Genomic DNA, 19531 nt, shown 5'->3' on the forward strand with positions numbered 1-19531 from the left:
TGTCCTGAAACTCACTTAGTAGATCTGCCTGCCTCTGCCCCCCCAAGTGCTGGGATTTAAGGCATGGACCATCACTGCCAGCTTTAGTTCTTGATGCTTCTCTTGCCTCAGTCTCCTAAGTGCTGGCATTATAGGCATATATCACAATGCCCAGGTGAGGAACCATTAGCAATTTTTGAGCGCATAAAGAGATAATACTGACAAAAAAAAAAAAAGATACATGGCCATAAGATATACAGAAGTCTCTCCAAGAAGGCTGAGCAGGAAAGTGGACTTGTCACAAAGTCTGACAATTTGAGTTCAACCCTGAGGACCCACATGGCGGAAGAGAACCAACTTTCCCGAGTTTCCCTTTGACCTCCACACTTGTGCCATGGCACCTACACACTAAATAAATTAAAATTTAATAAAAAAAACCCAGAACAGTAGTATAGTACTGAGACAGAATAATCAACAGAATGTTGAAGTTAATGTCTGCATTTGATTTTCAGACATGAAGGGACAGGTTTCAACAACAACCAGCTAAGTGGACCAAACAGTTTTGTAGCAACTGACAGAAAACAGATGCTAGTAAGAACCAAGCTGAATAGAAGTTATGTGACTCATGGCCAATGCTTATAGTTGATCTGGAAGCAGGGTTATAAAGGTCAACGACCTGACTCAAGAGTTTTTAGTTTTTTTTTTTTTGCATTTTCAAACAATCTTTAAAAACACATTAATTTTATGTATATGAGTACTTTGTCTGTGTGTATATGTCTGTGCACCATGTGCCTCTAGTATCTGCAAAGACCAGAAGAGGTCACTGGACTCCCTGGAATCAGAGTTACAGATGGTTTTGAACCAGTGCTCTTAACCACCACGTCGTTTCTTCAGCCCTAACTAGAAATTTTAGAATATTCAAAGAAGTACTTTGAGCTATCCTCAGAAATGATAATGGGAGCCATAACAATAGCAAGTTTCAAACTAGCCAGGATTACAGAGTGAGACACTGCCTTAAAAATAGCAATAATAATAATAATAAAATGACAGCAAGAAGCAAAAGTAGAAATAAACTGGATGTGGTGGCATATCCCTTTAATTCTAGCATTTAGGAGGCAGAAGAAAGCAAATCTCTTTGAGATCAAGCTTTGAGTTCTTATGACTAACATTAGCACTAAGGAGACAAAAGCAGAAGGACCCCAACTTAGGAGGCCAGCCTGGAATATACAGGAGGATCCAGGCTAGCTTGAGATGGCTCTAAAACATGATCCTGTTTCAATAAGTAATAAATAAATAAAATTTGTTTTGTTTTGATGCCCATTTTTGGATAAAGTATGATCTCTAAAATAACAGTGATCTTCACAGATTTTTTCCTTTTTTTTAGATTTATTTATTTATTATGTATACAACATTCTGCCTCCATGTGTGCCCACACACCAGAGGAGGGCGCCAGATCTCAGTACAGATGGTTGTGAGCCACCATGTGGTTGCTGGGATTGAACTCAGGACCTCTGGAAGAGCAGCCAGTGCTCTTAACCTCTGAGCCATCTCTCCAGCCCCCAATTTTTTCATCTTTAGTTTATCTGTTTATGACAGGGTCTCAAGTATCCCATGCTGGCCTTAAATTCATTATATAAGCTCAGAGTGGCTTCAAACTTTAACTTTGCCACCCAAGTACTGAGATTGCAAGCATCACTACCACTCCAAGTTGGAGACCAAACCCAGGGTTGTAAGACTGATAAACCATTGCTCTACCAACTAAGCTACATTCCTAATGTCCCCCTCCATCCCCTTTTTTAGACTGGGTTTTGCTACATTTTCTAGATGAGTCTTGAACTTGCATTCCTCTTGAAGCATCAGCCTCCCAAATGGCTGGGATTATAGACATGGACCACTGTGTCAGGCTCAAAACATTGATCTTTAACGACCAACTTAAAATTCTTTTTTTTTTTTTTTTTTTTGGTTTTATCGAGACAGGGTTTCTCTGTGGTTTTGGAGCCTGTCCTGGAACTAGCTCTGTAGACCAGGCTGGTCTCGAACTCACAGAGACCCGCCTGCCTCTGCCTCCCGAGTGCTGGGTAAAATTCTTATGATTTATAGCCAGAACAGCTTATCATCTTTCTAGCTTTGTGTGTGTGTGTGTGTGTTTTTTGGGGGGGGGGGTTGTTTTTGTTGTTTTGTTTTTGACTTGTGCGCTCACTACAAAACCAAGGCTGCCTAAAAACTCACAGAATTCTTCCTGTTTGTCTCCTTGGTTAAAATTACAGGAATAAAATTACAGGCCTGATGTGGGATTCCCTTCTGTATGCTATGAATACCATTGGTTAATAAAGAAACTGTCTTGGGCCTATGCAGGACAGAATAGAGGTAGGTGGGGAAAAGTAAACTGAATGCTGGGAGTAAGGAGGCGGAGTCAAGGAGATGCCAGATGCTGCCATGGAGAACAGACGAGCCAGAACCTTGCCAGTAAGCCACAGCCACATGGTGATACACAGATTAATAGAAATGGGTTAAATTAAGATGTTAAGAGTTAGTCAATAAGAAGCTAGAGCTAATGGGTGGAGCAGTGATTTAATTAATACAGTTTCTATGTGGTTATTTTGGGAGTCTGTGTGGTTGGGAAATGAACAAGCGGCCTCCTACAACAAACTGGTGTTCCAATGTGTGCTAGCTAAATCCATATAAAACCTGAGAGAGCTTGGAAAGGAATTCTAGACACTAGAAAACAAAGTTTAGTCACATTTTTTTCAGATGGGCTCTGCTTGCTGCTCCTTTAAGAGAGGTTTTCCTAATTAAGCAGTAGTAAAGAAAAAAAAAAACATGCAGTTTCAAAATGATGGCTTCCTAGGTCATGCTAGCAGCACAAACTCTGGCTCTTTCAGGAGGCCAAGTACTTAAATGAGGTTTGTGGGCAACATGCTGCAAGTTACTTGGTGGCAGCATGGGCCAACTGGTTACTAGAGTTCAAGTGGTGAGGACAACTCCCAAACGGCAGTAACAGAGGCAATGAACATACCTCTGCCATGTTGGACTGGGCAGAGCCAAAAGGCAAAGCAGCCTTACTACTAGCCAAGCCGTTTTAACATTTTAAGAAACAGTCCTGATCAAAAGAAAATTTCAGATACACAATAGAACAGATTCAGACATAAAAGACCTCTAAACAAGACATAGTGTGTTTAAAAAATGTACGTAGGCTTGGGAGAGAGAAGAAAAATATAGAGAATTATAAAAAGAAGTAAAGAAAAATAAGCCATGTAAAGATGGAAAATTCACAGTCTGGATTATGTATATTATTGTGTTTTCTTTAAATTACTTGACTGTGAATGAGCTAAGTACAGAGAGACATTTCATTGTATGGGCTGCTAAGCCAAACCAACATGGATATTTTAAAGGTATCATGACTTCAAAATTTGGGTCTAAGGACTTGTTGCTTTGAAAAAGAGGTTCTTTTGTTTCCACAGAAGACAAGAATCTGTGGATTAATTCCAGACTAATGTGGTTTGATGGACCAAGACCCCCCCCCCCCAAAAAAAGTTTGCCATGAACACTCCCAAAAATACTTTGCCCAACAAAAAGCAGGAAGCAGTTTGGAGAGAACTATGCCCAAATTTCCATATATTGTTTATAAATGTTTGTTTACATTTAAAAGGGGATGTGCTATAGAGATGGATACTTTGCATTGGTATGGACCTTGGTTTATTGATACAAATTTTAGATCAATTTTGTTATATATATATATATATATATTTATTTCTGCTCTTGATTAAGGTATTGTGCTTGTGCAGCTCATTTGAAAATGTAATGCACAATTAAGAAATATAGGTTAATAGATAATCAAATATATTAGTCAAGCTGTACTCATGTTAGTTAGATTTTCTAGATGTACAGAGATGTATTTCAGATGGATAGGCATTCTTCAAACCTTTCAAAGACTACAGAATAGGGCATTTAAAATGTTTAACAACTTAGGACTTTTCATGAATCTGTTCCTGGAAGCACCAATTACTTCAAGAGGAAAATGGGCAACAAAGAGGCTTTTTATGGAATTTGTTAGCCATTTGGGCAAGAAACTGCTCTTGCCTGGACTGTTTGATGGCATGCTGTATGAACTGGACATGCAGGACCCATACAGAAATGATTGCTGAACTTGCCTAAGGGTGACACTGTCCTTTAGGATTCCTGTTTTATGAAAGAACAAAAGGACACAGAAGAAAGTGACTGATAAACTGCCAATATAGGTAGAACTGTCTTTGAAATTTCCTGTTTCATGGAAAAGTCTGCCAGATACTATAGGCTGGTAGGCTGAAGATGGGTGCCGCAATGATATAGACGAAATTTGGGTGATTGTCCAGGCAGTGAGATGTCTCTGTCAATTCTAGAGTTTTAGAAGTTGCTTACTATGCACTTCCTGTTACTTAGGTAATAATATATCTTTCTGGAGCCTTTGATGGAGTTGAAAAATGGATAGTTATAGTTTTCCTTAGTTATGATAAAAGATAAAGTAAATATAAATATTGTAACTCTAATTTTTGCTTGATACATGTTTTGTTGTATGTAATTTTTCTGTGTTAAAGTTAAAACCTTCCTTTTTATTTAAACAGAAAAGGGGAGGTGATATGAGATTCCCCTCTGAATGCTATGAATACCATTCATTAATAAAGAAACTGTCTTGGGCCTGAGCAGGACAGAATAGAGGTAGGCAGGGGAAAACTAAAATGAATGCTGGGAGAAAGGAGGCGGAGTCAAGGAGATGCCATGTAGCTGCCACTGGGAATAGGTGAGCCGGAACCTTGCTGTAAGCCACAGTCATGTAGCAATATTCAGATTAATAGAAATGGGTTAAATTAAGATGTAAAAGTTAGCCAATAAGAAGCTAGAGCTAATGGACCAAGCAGTGATTTAATTAATACAGTTTCTATGTAATTATTTCGGGAGTCTGGGCAGCCAGGAAATGAACAAGCAGCCTCCTACAACACAAGCCAAAGCCATCATGTTAGCCTGGACTTTAAGACCTCAGTATATGTTTTGTTCTAGGTAGGAAAAAGTCATAATACTGTACAATAATAATTATGGGGAAGATTAGTTCTAGAGAAAATTATCTATTAATATTCTCTAAGTCTACACATTCATTTGTAGCAAAGGCTCTACCTGGGGGTAGTCCATACTCCCTGATTGGCATAGATGAGTTTCACACAATATCAGCAAACCACTGCTTGAACAAAGTTTTAAAAAGTAAGTCCATTAATGGTGTTACTGGATCTGTTAGTGTCAGAAACTTATTAAAGTAAAACCAACGAAATATCACTCTAGTTTGATGGTTTAATAAATCATACTGACAAGCTAGTTTCAACATAAACCATTTTTAACAACCCAATGTTCTATTCAATAAAGCTTAATTTTATATAGTCAAGCATGCTCTTATTCCAAAAAGAAAGGTTATTAGACTGAGGAGAAGCTTTGGTGGATAAGAACTGCATAATCTGGAGCTGGAAAGATGGCTCAGTAGTTAAGAGTTAAGGCTGCTCTTCTAGAGGACTCAGGTTCAATTTCCAGCACCCACGTGGCAGCTCCCAACTGTCTGTAACTCCAGTTCCAACAATACGACAACCTCACACCAAGGGACATAAAAGAAAATTAAATTTTATTTAAGAAAAAGAACTGCATAAGCATAAGGACCTAAATTTAGCACCCAGTTAAAAAGCTGGGAATGGCCATGAGCCTTTAACTCCTATACAAAGAAAGTAGTGAGGAGACAAACTAAGCTGGGGGAAGGAAGAGATGGAACTACCTGAGGCTGCTGGTGAACACCTGATACAGTGAGAATCTGTCCGGCAGGAATAGGCAAGGAGCCACAGAGAAAGACATCTGATGTTTACACACATACATTATATACACACAAATTCTTTAAAAATTGTTTGAGGTGGCGGTGGTGGTAGTTTTTGGTGCTTAGAGATTGAACTTGGGGCCTTGTAGATGCCAAGCAATGGGTTCTTCTACTGAGATACATTCCCAGCCTTTCCCTATTTGCTTAATTTGAAAAAAAAAAAAAAAAAGCAGTGTTTCTACTGTATCATGCATCCCAAATAAAATCTGACCAGTCTAGGGGCTAGAGAGATGGCTCAGAGGTTAAGAGCATTGCCTGCTCTTCCAAAGGTCCTGAGTTCAACTCCCAGTAACCAAATGGTGGCTCACAACCATCTGTAATGGGGTCTGGTGCCCTCTTCTGGCCTACAGGCACACACACAAAATAATGTATACATAATAAATAAATAAATATTAAAAAAAAAAGTAAAAAAAAAATCTGACCAGTCTAGCAGATAGCCTTATTTATCTACCTCAGAAAGAAGCATTTTACGGTCTAGTTTCCTGAGATCTTTATATATTTTGGAGATCAGACCTTTGTCAGTTGCGGGGTTGGTGAAGATTTTCTCCCAGTTAGTGGGTTGCCCTACTGCACGCACTGGTTTTGTGGGAGCCTAGGCAGTTTGGATGCTCAACTTACTAGACCTGGATGGAGGTGGGGGTTCCTTGGACTTCCCACAGGACAGGGAACCCTGATTGCTTTTCGGGCTGAGGGGGGGGGGGGGAACTTAATTGGGGGAGGGGGAGGGAAATGGGAGGCGGTGGCGGGGAAGAGACAGAAATCTTTAATAAATAAATTAAAAAAAAAAAGAAAGAAAGAAGCACTGCACCTGACAGGAAGATCATAGCAAGCAACTCACCTCAAAGGCAAGCTAGGAGACACTGGTAGAGCATTGTTACCACAGAGGCCCACACCACAGGTTCAGCAAGTAACTTCTTACGCTAAATCTTGGCTTCTATTAGATTTTCATAAAATGGTACTTATTAGGAGGAAATGCAATGCTGAAGAGAAAAAACTTTCTCCAAAAAGTCCGTTTTCATATATATGAGAACATTTAGATGAGAGAAAGCAACAGAACTAGTAAGTATTGTCCTAAGCACATTTCATAAGACTAGTGTACTGAGCTTGGGTTTAGTTAGGAGCCTTTCCTAAACGTCAGCTTACAAAGTTTTTTTTTTTAAATCAATTATTTATTTTTATGTGCACTGGCATTTGTTTTCCTGTGGAAAGTTGTTGTGTCCTGGGAACTGCAGTTACAGACAGTTGTGAGCCATCATGTGGGTGCTGGGAACAGAACCTAGGTCCTCTGAAGTGTAGTCAGTGCTCTTAACCGCTGAGCCATCTCTCCAGCCCCAGTCTACAAAGTTTTAAGAATAAAATGTTTAGCAATTCTGTTTTGTTTTGACATAGGGTCTCATTTAGCCCAGGAAGTATTCTCCAAAGATGACCTTGACCTCCTGCCTATACTTCTTAAATTCAGAGATTGCAGGCTTGTGTACCAGGCAGTGCTCAAGAGGAACTCAGGGCTTCATTAACTGAGGTACATCCCCAGCCCCACACAACCTTCTTGAATTTATAACACTCATCATATACCTCCCCAAGGAAGCAAGATAGCAAATGTTTACTTTCAAACTGAACTGAATTTTGTTTCATCATACTCAGGCAATCCATATATATATATATATGAAAAACAAATTTGTATAAAAGAACAAGTAAGGGAAGGAAACAAAATACTACAATTTAACAGGAAAATAAAACCACTGAACATCCTTTCAAAACAAAAGTGTCCACCAGGGAAATACTGAAGAGAAAATAACATGATGAAATATTTTTAAGACGTGAAATGATCCAATGCAAAATCTTTGTTGTTGGGTTTTGTTTTGTTTTTAGTTCAAAGACATGATTATTCCTATTATTTATGTTCCTTCTTCTTTTTTTTTAATCATCTCCACTGGGTCAGCAGAATCATGTCAATTTCATTTTCTTTACAACCTACTTTTCTTCCTGATTCGTCAACAGTTCTTTGATCTGAGCCTCTATTTACATATGTTTGGACTAGAGAGGACCTGAAGAGTGATCAAGATTACCATGCTTTCCAGGAGAATCCATACGTACATTAGGATAACCTTGAATTTCAGATCTTCCTGCCACCACCTCGCATGCTTGGATCATAGGTGTGTACCACCATGCTCTCAGTTCATGGATTCCTGCATGCTAGGCAAGCACTCCACCAACTGCGCTCCATCTCCAATACAATTCATAATTTTAAATAGTGAAAGTGAAAATGAAAACCCCAAAAGAGGAAGGTACTTTAAGATGTATTCATCAACTAAAGTTGCTCAAACATAAATTCAACTGTCAAGTCTAAAATTAACATGCAGAAAAGTTGTTGCCTGCCAATATAAAGACTTCATTCCCTAGATGGCCTCTGATGGTCTAGCTAATGTGTGACACCATTTCTGCTCTAGAATGTGGACCTACCACACTAACTGTAATTGGAAACTATGTATATCTGTACATAGCTGGTGTTAGTTTATATTCCAAACAAACGGTGACAAGAGCTCTAAACTAGAAACCTTAGAATTATGGGGAAGCAGCAAGTAACTAACTGTTCCATGGACAGGAGCTTTAATTTTCTGATTTCTAACTTAAAATGTCTGGGGAAATTTTTGCTTCAAGAGTTACACTTAGGTCTGGAGGGATGGCTCAGGCATTAAAGGCTAGGCTCACAATCAAAAATATAAGAGTTTGGTTCCCAGCACCCACGGTTGTCACTCCAGGTACCATTAAAAATTAAAAAAAAAAAAGAGTTACACTTAATGACAATGTGGGGGAGGGGAGCTAAAAGCTACTATAATTAACACTTTCAGTCATTACACAATCAAAAAGAAACTGACAAGGTAGGCAGAATGAAGAAACTGTAGACTGATGGAATGGGTGCTATTTCCCAGGAGAGTCTAAAAAGAACTGAATAGATTGTTTGTGATATATCAGCATGTCATACAGTAATCTATCAACACTACTATAAAGCCAGGCATGGCACACAGACACCTTTAGTCCCAGTACACAGGGTCAGGTGGCTCTCTCTGAGTTCCAGGACAGCTAGGACTACAAAGAAAAAGAAAGAAAGAAAGAAAGAAAGAAAGAAAGGAAGAAAGAAAGAAAGAAAGAAAGAGGGAGGGGGAGGGAGGGAAGGAAGGAAGGAAGGAAGGAAGAAAGGAAGCCATTAATATAAGATAGTTAAAACTGGGAATGATGGTATAACTGCTTGTAATCTCAGCAGTTAGAAGGCTGAGGCAGGAGAGTTGTTAGCTGGGAGGTCAGAAGCCAGATTGGACACCATAGCCAAATTCTACCTCAAAAGACAAAAAAAAAAAACAAAAAAAAAACAAAAAAAAAAACAAAAACAAAAACAAAAAAACCCACACACAGGAAGAAAGAACAAAACTAACAAACAAAAGGTAAATAGTAATTACAATATCTAACTTTATATTCTCATTCTCTACCCCTATCCAATGGTCACCAGCCTAGGAACTCAAGGATGTCTCAAATAGAACATATTTGAGTTTCAACAAGACACTTCTTGATATTTCACAGAACATAAAGGCTATGGGGTAGGATGTTAATTCAGTGGTTTCATGGGGATAAAATTCACTTGCCTACCTTATTGGAGGTTCTGGATTCATTCTCAAGTCAGGAAGAGAAAGGAGGAAGGGGGGAGAGAAAGAAGGGAGAAAAGGAAAGAACAAAAAAGAAGGAAAAGGGAAAAGAGAAAAAGGGTAATTTGGATGAGTCAATACAGCCTATCCTTGTACATTTTACCAGTGACCCAAAATGAAAATATTGTCATCATGCTTATCAAATTTATCAATAATACAAAATATGAGTAGTAGGGGCTTGTGATATGACTCAGCAGTTAAGAGCACTGGCTGCTTTTCCAGAGGCCCTGAGTACAATTCCCAGCAACCACATGGTAGCTCATAACCATCTCTAATAGGATCTGTACATACAGACAGAACACTCACACACACACACACACACACACACACATATACACAGGTATATATGTGTATATATGTATGTGTGTGTATATATATGGTCAAGAAGCCAAAACATACTATCACATGTCTTTAATTTCAGCACTCCAGAGGCAGAGACAGATCTCTGTGAGTTCAAGGCCAACCTGGTTTACAGAGTTCCAGTACAGCCACTGATGTTACACAGAGAAACCCTGTTTCAAAAAATAAAAAATAAATAAAAAAATAATAATAAATAAACAACAAAAAGCAAAACCCCTGAGTTGAGATTCTCAGCACCCATTCAAAAGGCCTGGTATGGAATCATGCCTCTGTAGTCCCAGCACTGAGAAGAATCAGATTCCTGGAGCTCACTGTCCACTCAGCATAGCCAACTGGTGATTTCCAGGCTCAAAGGACTCAGTCTAAGGGAATAAAGAAGAAAGTGATAGAACAAACACCCAGTGCCTTCCTTTGACCTTTGTGCACACACCCCCTACCAAACATACACACATACACACACACACACACACACACACACACACACCACACATACACACAAAAAATTAAAAAGTGAGCTGGGTGATGGTGGTGCACACTTTTAATCCCAACACTCAGGAAACAGAGGCAGCCTGGTCTACAGAGTGAGGTCTGAGAATGATATAGCTCAAGCCATGGGGTCTGCATAGGCAGGCAGCACCTTTACCCTCTGAAGCCATCTCACTAACCCATCTGCAGCATGTTTTTGGAGAAAAAGGAAGACTTTTTCAAGAACTGCAAAATCCAAGAAACATTTTTTAAAAAATTTAAAGAAGTTAACATTTAAAAAATAGTTAAACATTTTTCCTTTTAAGCAAATATCTCATTTGTTTTTCTCAAAGAAACAAAATAAGCACTTTTGTGTTGGCACCTTTATCAAGGAATGGGGCAATTATGTTCCAGTCTGTCCCAAGAAAAGAGTTGTCTTGTTAAACACTTGAAAGACAGTGCTATTTGCTCCACCTAAAACTTCCTTGTAAGGAAAAAAAAAAACTCCTCCTTATCACCTGGACAGGAGATGGAGGCAACACTGACTTTCCCCTCTAGAGCCTAGAAAAAGCTCAGTCTTACATTCACACACCTTTAATCCCAGCACTTGGGAGGCAGAGGCAGGCGGATCTCTGTGAGTTCAAAGCCAGGCTGGTCTACCGTGAGATCCAGAACAGCCAGGGCTACACAGAAAAACTCTGCTTTGAAAAACAAAACAAACAAAAAAATTCACAAAACAACCTTCTGAGAGTTGCAGAGCCAGGGACTCAAGGCAAAAAGAGTAGTGCTGAAAGTTGATTGAAAAATAACTGTTTTGGTTAGAAGTTAGGAAAGGGTCAACTCCAGCACCTGGGAGGCAGAGGCAGGTAGATCTCTGTGAGTTTGTGATCTAGGACAGCCAGGGCTGCACAGAGAAATCCTGTTTTGAAAAAAAACAAAAACAAAAACAAAAAAGAGAATTAGGAAAGGAAAAAGGACAAGATACAATAACATTTTAAGCAAAAGTATTTTAAAAATTCTATAAATTATAAAAGCTTAGATTTACTATAAACTTTAAGATAGTTCCTCTGCCTCTATCAAACTTTCCTGCTCCCTTCCAAAAAGCCATTTAAATCCAACAATTCATTTTCTCTACACCTATACCTGCCCAGTTCAATATTAAGGAAAAAAAAATCTCAATCTTGCTGACTAGTATGACTTTAAATTTAAGTCAGAAGAATTTATGATCAATTAACAAATTATTATCAATTTTTTTCTTCTTGTTTTTCTTTTGCTTTTCTTTGAGACAGGGTCTCATGTTGCCCAAGCTAGACTTATACTGGCCACATAGATAACAATGATTGGGCTCTGCCTTCACATCCCCAGCGATGGGATTACAGGTCCTCACTACCGTGCCCAGTTTTATGTAGTAACAGGGCTCATCCATAATAAGCAAACGTTCACCTGTTGAGCCACATACCCAGGCCCCAAAGTCTATCTTTCTCCCAGGTGAGAACACTGCCCAAGAGAGAAAAAAAAAATCTTTCACTTAAGAGTGTTCAGGTTCAAGCCATCACAAATTCTAGATCCGAAGACCAAAGCAAAAGACTTTGTTTTCTCACTGGATTTTTTTCGAGGAGGGAGGGGAAGACTATTGCCTGGAAAACTGAAAATTCTTCTCAATGTCCAGTAGCAAATGCTCCCAGCTGGAACCCAATTCAGTCCCTATGCTAGTACTAAAGTAATATGCTAACATAGGGACTATGTTAGTACTAAAGGGCCACTGGTTGGTCTCAACAGTTTTGTAGGGACAAATTCTAACCAGGGGGAAATGCCTCAACTGGTTGCTGAAAAGAAGGTCAAACAAACCCCACATGGGATGGGGGTCTTCTTCATTAGTAGTACTTCAATTCTCAAAAGTAAAGGAGGCTGGGTTAAAACTCAGTGGTTGAGAACTTGCCTGGCATACACATAACCCAGGGGAAAGCCCAGCTCCAGCACTGTCACAGCCTCCAACAGACACACAGACAACACACAGATACACTCCCTCTCTCTCACACACACACAACTGGACAGAAGGAATGTAATCTGTGCATTAGCAAAGAAGTTATTAATGAGCTATATGAGTCTAACTCATTATTAAATGATACACAATTACTAAACAAACGGCAATGTTCTGTCCTTTTCTGTGCAGAATTACGAACTGGTAAGACTACTTCATATAGCTGCCAAACTTCTCTTTAGCTTCGTTTCTTACAGTCATGTTAAATTTCGCAATAGCTTCCACTTACTTTACATCCCCCATGTTTAAAAACAAGAGTTCCTCAACTTCTGCCTTAAAATATTATGGTAGCTCTTTAGTTTCTAAGTCTGGATGCAAAGAAAGCATGGGGAAATGTTCAATTTCCTAAACTGTAATTTATTTTATTCACTCCATTTAAAATATTAAGAGGGAACTAGGGATGTAGTTCAGTTGGTACAGGTGCTTGCCTAGCATGCACAAAGCCCTGGGTTCAAACCACATAAACTGATAAACTGGGCATGGGAATGAATGCTTGTAATTCCCACACTTGGGAGGTAGAGATGGATCACAAATTCAAGGTTATGAGTTCAAAGCCAGTATGGGCTACATGGCATGCTGCATAACACACAAACACACACACACACACACACACACACACACACACACACACACAAACACGACCCTGAGTGTTCAGTCTATAACCTCGGCACTTGGGAGAAGAACAAAGGAGGATCAGGAGTTCAAGTTCAACCTCAGTTACCTCAGTTTGAGGTGTACCTGGGCTGCATGAGACCCTATCTCAATTAATACATAAGAACATATACAAGACAATTAAGACTAAGTTCAATCATCCATTAAATTACTCTTAATGAATGAAAGGGAAAAGCCATATTTAAGGAAACAAACTTTATTTGTTAGTGTTTAGAGATATATACAGGTTCTACAGAAATTATACTGCTGAAAAATTTAAACATAGGAAACAAATGAGTTTGCTGAAAAAAATCTGCACATCTCCACAAATCTATACTTCCTATGAACTCTGAGAGATATTAAAACAGCCTCCGCTAAGCAGAAACACGGGAATCTGGGTAGGAGGTGCCTGGCTGGGTAGTAAACACCCCAGTGAGAGCAACATGGAAGTCCCTACGGGTCTCCAACTTGGGCCTTCGAAGTCCCAGACCCACATCCCTGTGTTTTGAAAGAGATGACACTTGAAAAGGGAAACACTGGAAAAAAGAGAACAAGAGCAGTGTACTGTGTTTCTTCTTCTACACACCTATGCCAGAATTTTGGCTGGTCTGGGTGCCATGTCCACCAAAATCACTAAGCAAAATCCCGACTGCCTTCCGACTAAGACCCAAGCTAAAGACTTGTATGTCAGCCTCTGTCTTTTCTCCAAATATTCCCCCTTCCCTCCGGACTTCCAAACTATTACCGAAGCGATGCCTTCTAGCAACTCAAGGCACTCAGTCTTCCTAAACTCATCCACTTAATCTCTCCAAAGCCATACTTTCTGATACCATGTTTCTGCTGATTCTTATGAACTCAATCAAAACGCCAAACCCTCGGTTCCAATGTCCACCTCGACGAGCTTTTCAGCCGATCAACGCATGCTTTCACCTGAGCGAGGCTCTGGATGTCACCCGAACCTGCCTACTGCCCATTACCTCTGCTCTTTGCAGTGCCGAGCCCTAACCCCACTCTAAGGGAAATCCTGAGCCGTCAACCTAGTTTAGCAGTCGTCCGCTTTCTGCTATTCCAAGATATTCTGATATTCCTTTCTGCTATTCCATTTGACTTCCACTATACTTCTCTTCCCTCAGGATTCAACCCCCCTTTCCTCGCCACGCCCTGTGCCCCCCGGGGCTACTTACCCCAAGTTCTCCCCACACTTCAGTCCTCTGGCCCCGCCTTCCTCCAAAAGGAAGGAGGCGGGAGAAGAGAAGAGGGCGGCACTCCGCAAGGTAAAGACGATCTCCCATTAGCGCTCATGGCCGCCAATTGTGGCTTCCTGCTCTCTTATTGGTTGTCTTAGACTGTGCCCCACCCTCTTCCTCAGACAGGCCCGGCCACCGCCTCAGCGCCCCCGTCCAACACAGACTGGGAGGGGAGACCCCGGCCCGGGACGCTGGGACTGGCCGGAGTAGAAGGGGAGCCTCCTGTCAGACCACGGACCAGCTAATGTTAACAGGACTCACCCGCTGGCAGCTCCGGCGCCTCCCGCCCGCCCGCGCTCGGTCCCACAATCTGTCTCCTGCTCCTCCTTTCCCCCCTCAGCGGAGCAGATACTTTCCTCCCGTCCGGCCAGGCGTGTTCACTTCTCGCGAGAAGTGGGGGTGCGGGCGCGATTCGTGGGGGCCGAGTTGGAAAGGGACCGCGGGGCGGGGCTTGCTGTGAGCGTGGCGTGAGTGGAAGGCTGGCCGAGTGCTGTACACACGACTCACACGTGTTCGGCTGAAAATCGGGGGTGATGAGGGGGAGGGAGAAAGCGGTAAGGAAATCTCCCGTTGTCCGTAGGTGTGGCGATCCACGGGCGAAGGGAATGAAGGGAATGAGATTATCTCAGGCAGCTATAAAAATACACCCTTGTTAAAGGAGAACGAAGGGAGCAAAGCAAACTGAGGGGCTCGGGGCTGCAAGCTCGTGACTAGTTGTATGAAGCAAGTTAAACGGGCTTTCAGCGTCCCAAACAGGTGACTGCTTTCTATTTTCTTCTTCACTGGCCGTAACCTCCGTCCGGTGTCTGGCTGGTGGTAAGGATTCAACTGCAGAGACTACTTTAAAAAAATAGTTTGTTTTTACACTATCTATTAGCAGGGGGTGGAGTGGAGCGCATACGAAGGTCAGAGATCTGGAGATCTCTCTTCCCACTGTTGTGTGTTCAGGGGATTGAATTTAGGTGTCCAGCGAAGACTGGTATAGTATGAGCCATCTCGTTGGATCAGAACTGTATACTTTTTTTTTTAAGTACCGGCTGATACTGCTAGTCTTCAGGATCAGTATTTCCTTAATGTCAACGTAGTTTTAAATGCCCTTAGTCCTGAAACTAGTGGGAATCCGCTGGGAAAAGGCAATCCACCTGCCCAACGATCCAATGCCTATGGAAGAGATAGTTCTCTGAGTGTACAATGGGCTAGGAATCCCATTTCACTCGTATTTGTAATGACACAAAGAAAAGATGAGAAGATAGCTGAGCCAATGAAGTGCTCATCCTGCAAGCACAAGGCCAGAATTCCATCCCAGGACCCATGTTAAAACATGGGTGCTCACCAGCCTAGCCTGCTTGACAATTCCGGGCCAGTGAGAAATCCTGTGGCAAACAAATGAACAAGAATAAAGGTACCCACGGACCTATGAACAACGCACACACAAAGCTCTGTAGGACTCAGTGTAGTTCAGTGGAAAACCTTAGATTGGAGTCTGCACAGTACGGCAGACAAAACACTCCCGGTCATGTGGAGAAGTGTAGACAGACCTGATCCTTCTCTGACAATTTTTATTTTAGAGTTGAGGGGGAGAGAGGGCATAAGCCAGTAAGCGCATTCACCTCAGAAAAGCGGAGAGTGCTTCAGGGTAAGAGACAAAACAGCTCAGGAGGGGAGGAAACTACTGCTAGTTCTAAGAGAAGACCTCTGGAAAAAACATTTGTACTTGAATGAACTACTGAGCCACTCATTTGTCTGTGCACGGTGTGCTGTAAGTGATTCCTGCCTGTGGGGGCTGCGACAGAAACGGGGGCCTCTGGGAGAAAAGCCAGTGAGTGCTCTTAACTGCTGAGCCATCTCCAGCCTGAGGAGTGAATTATTAAGAGATAACCTCAAGAAGATTTTTAGGAGAACATCAAATGTAAAAGCTACACTAAAAAACTATCAAAGCCAGTCAGTGATGGTGCACACCTTTAACCCCAGCACTTGGGAAGCAAACGCAGGAGGATCTCTGAGTTTCAGGCCGGCCTGGTCTACAGAGAGAGTTCCAGGACAGCCAAGGTGACACAGAGAAATCCTGTCTTGAAAAAAGTAATAAATAAATAATAAAAAGTTATCACCAGGAAGAGACAAACGGATCTCTGTGACTTTGAGACCATCCTGTAATACACACACACACACACACACACACACACACACACACGATATGGTTAAAATGGTAATTTTGTGTGTGTTTTACTATGAAATAAAAACTTAAGAATTGAGACTATAAGTAGAGTTAAGGGATTCCAGGGTTCCAGACAAACGACTAGTTGTGGGTTTTTTTTTTTTTTTGGTTTTTCGAGATAGGGTTTCTCTGTGGTTTTTGGAGCCTGTCCTGGAACTAGCTCTTGTAGACCAGGCTGGTCTCGAAATCACAGAGATCTGCCTGCCTCTGCCTCCCAAGTGCTGGGATTAAAGGCGTGCACCATCACTGCCCGGCTTTGTGTTTTCTTCTTTACAGTTAATGGTAGCATCATCATGTCCTTGGTCTGTGCAGCAGGTGGCCGGAGTAGGGCAGAACTGGGTGGTGGTGAACTCTGTTCTCTCCCCCCACTTAGTGCTAGGCACTGCACCCAGGGATTTAGAGTAAACCACAGGCTGAATCTTAACACCCCAACACCTAACACCCTCAGGTTTTTACTCTTCTATGTAGCAGCAATAAGCCTCACATCCTCATCAACATCATCAGTAGAGCTGGTAAGACAATTGGGAATTCTTTTTTGTTGTTGTTTTGTTTTTTCGGGACAGGGTTTTTCTGTTGCTTTGGAGCCTGTCTTGTAGACCAGGCTGGCCTTGAACTCAAAGAGATCTGCCTGCCTTTGCCTCCCAAGAGCTGGGATTAAAGGTGTGCACCACCACCACCCGGCGACAATTGGGAATTCTTAAAGGGAGGAATTAGTTTAAAGAGAGAATTTTTTTCCGTACTAAAAAATGGGGAAAAAAAACAACAAAGGGATTTGGGTCTCTATGATAATGTGCTAGACAGTTTGAAAATGGAATAGTTGAATGAGAGGGTATCTAATTTAGATGGGATTTATGTAAATTGTAAACAACTTTATCGTTTTTGTCTTATCACTAAAAAGGTTGGTTAATCTGAGTGCTAAAATGCAGGTGCTGTGGATAATGCTCTTGTACGAGATAAAGATTTGTCACTCATATTGGTTTAATAAAACACTGATTGGTCAGTAGCCAGGCAGGAAGCATAGGCAGATCAACCAGACTAGGAGAATTCTGGAAAGAAGAAAGTCAAAGATGCAGTCACCAGACAGATACAGAGGAATTAAGATGAGAAAGCTGTACTGAGAGAAGGTCTCAAGTCATGTGGCTCAACTTAGATAAGAGCTAGCTAATAATAATCCTGGGTTAATAGGCTAAACACTTTATAATTAATATAAGCCTCTGTGTATTTCTTTGGAACTGAATGGTTGCGGGACCAGGTGGGACAGAAACTTCCATCTATATACAGGCCTTTCAAAAACCTAATAAAACAGATCACTATTTAAATCTAGATAGAGAAATTTAAGGGAGAGCCAATTTCAGCATTGCATTATAAGAATAGAGAGGAACAGCCTAAGGTTTTCAGACAATCAACCTTAATGTAAGTAACCTTACAGGAATTGCCAAATGGCAGAGGCTCTGTTATAGCTAACTGGACTCCTGTGCCAATGTTAGACTTAAGGAGAGTCAATGAAGTAATTGTCTCATATGACATGCATTCACCATTTGTGAAGCACACTCATGGTCACTTTGTAACTGAATTATCCCTAAAGACTGGATAGACTTGGTTAAAGGTGTTTTAGAGCCTGGTCCACAATTACATTAAAGAACTTGGTTCAGAGAAGAGGCTAAGATTATTGAACAATGGAGTAAAGCGAGAGGTAGGGAACTCTCCCACAATCAATTGTTGGAGAAGGAGATTCTGCTACTATAGAAGGCAAGCTGTATATGGTGACCATGGATTTATGCCATGCAGCAGCTTTGAATGCTTGGGACAGAATTGGAAAAATAGGAAAGAAAATTGAGTCATTTGCTAAACTTATACAGGGCCCAAAGAAAGCCTTTATGGAATTCTTACAAAGATTGACTTCAGCAGTAGATAGAATTATACCAAATTTAGAAGCTAGACAAATAATAGTGTAATTTCTGGCTTTTAAAATGCCAATTCTCTATGCAAAAGGATAATTTGACCATTAAAGGCAAAGTCAGCCCCTTTGGAGGAATGGAGTCAAGATAAAATTAATATTGGATCTCATGACCATGATGATGCATGGATAGGAGAGGTGATTTCCAGAGGTTTGAGGAAAAATCAAAATGTCAAATGTTATAATTGTGGCAAACAAGGTCACCTTGAAAGGGATTGTAGACAGAACATTCCTAGAAACAATGTTTTTTTCTAAGAATAATCCATTCAGAATGCCCCTCCCTTCTGGATTTTGTAGAAGGTGTGGTAAAGGCAGGCACTGAACTAATGAATGTAGATCAATGAGGAATATTCAAGGTAATCCTTTGCTGTTGGGAAAGTGTGTGAAGGGACACATGGAAGCACCTATACCAAACCCAGTTCAGTCATTTCCTGCCATTGTAGAAGAAACTCCTTCCCAGAGCAACAGTTACTGACCATTCACGTTGTATAAGAACAGGGCAAAACTGCTGTTGGTCTTCCAAAGGCACCAACAGTCTACTTTTAAAATGGTTGAAAGACAATCTGTATGGGTTAAGCAGTGGCCCTTAACAATAGAGAAACTGCAGACTTTAGAACAGTTGGTACAGGCGCAACTAGATACTCAGCATATTGAAGAATCAACAAGTCCTTGAATTCTCCTGTATATGTTAAAAAGAAATCTGGAAAATGAGAATGGTAACAGATCTAAGAGCTGTTAATAAGGTGATTCAGCCAATTGGTTCTCTATAGGCTGGCATCCCTATTGCCTAAAGTCTGGGCTTTTATAGTTACTGATTTAAAATATTGTTTCTTCACTATACCTTTACAAGAAAAGGATAGAGAAAAATTTGCCTACAGTGCCTACTTATAATAATTCTCAGCCTGCTAAGAGATATCAATGGAAGATTCTCCCACAGGGAATGTTAAAGAATCCCACCTTGTGCCAATATTTTGTAAGTCAGTCATTGGAAATGATACATAAGCAATTTCCTGAATCTATAGTTCACCATTACA

The 19531-nt window shown here is 40.9% G+C and overlaps 1 protein-coding gene across 3 annotated transcripts in view; it reads right to left on the reverse strand.

Moving 5' to 3' along the window:
- The window catches only part of LOC121459362 (cyclic AMP-dependent transcription factor ATF-7), a 114344-nt gene extending 99652 nt beyond the window's left edge, over positions 1-14692 (reverse strand). For 2 of the 3 annotated variants that reach the window (XM_041669030.1, XM_041669027.1), the window contains exon 1: positions 14587-14692. The gene's annotated coding sequence lies outside the window, so the exon portion shown is untranslated. Of the gene's footprint in view, positions 1-14262; positions 14359-14586 lie in introns of those variants that run through there. The other variant, XM_041669028.1, reaches the window with a different exon arrangement.
- Positions 14693-19531: the final 4839 nt, after the last annotated feature.

This window comes from Microtus oregoni, unplaced genomic scaffold (genome assembly GCF_018167655.1).
Source record: "Microtus oregoni isolate MIOR12 unplaced genomic scaffold, Mior012 000019F_ref0000042, whole genome shotgun sequence".
In the NCBI taxonomy this organism is placed as follows: Eukaryota; Metazoa; Chordata; class Mammalia; order Rodentia; family Cricetidae; genus Microtus; species Microtus oregoni.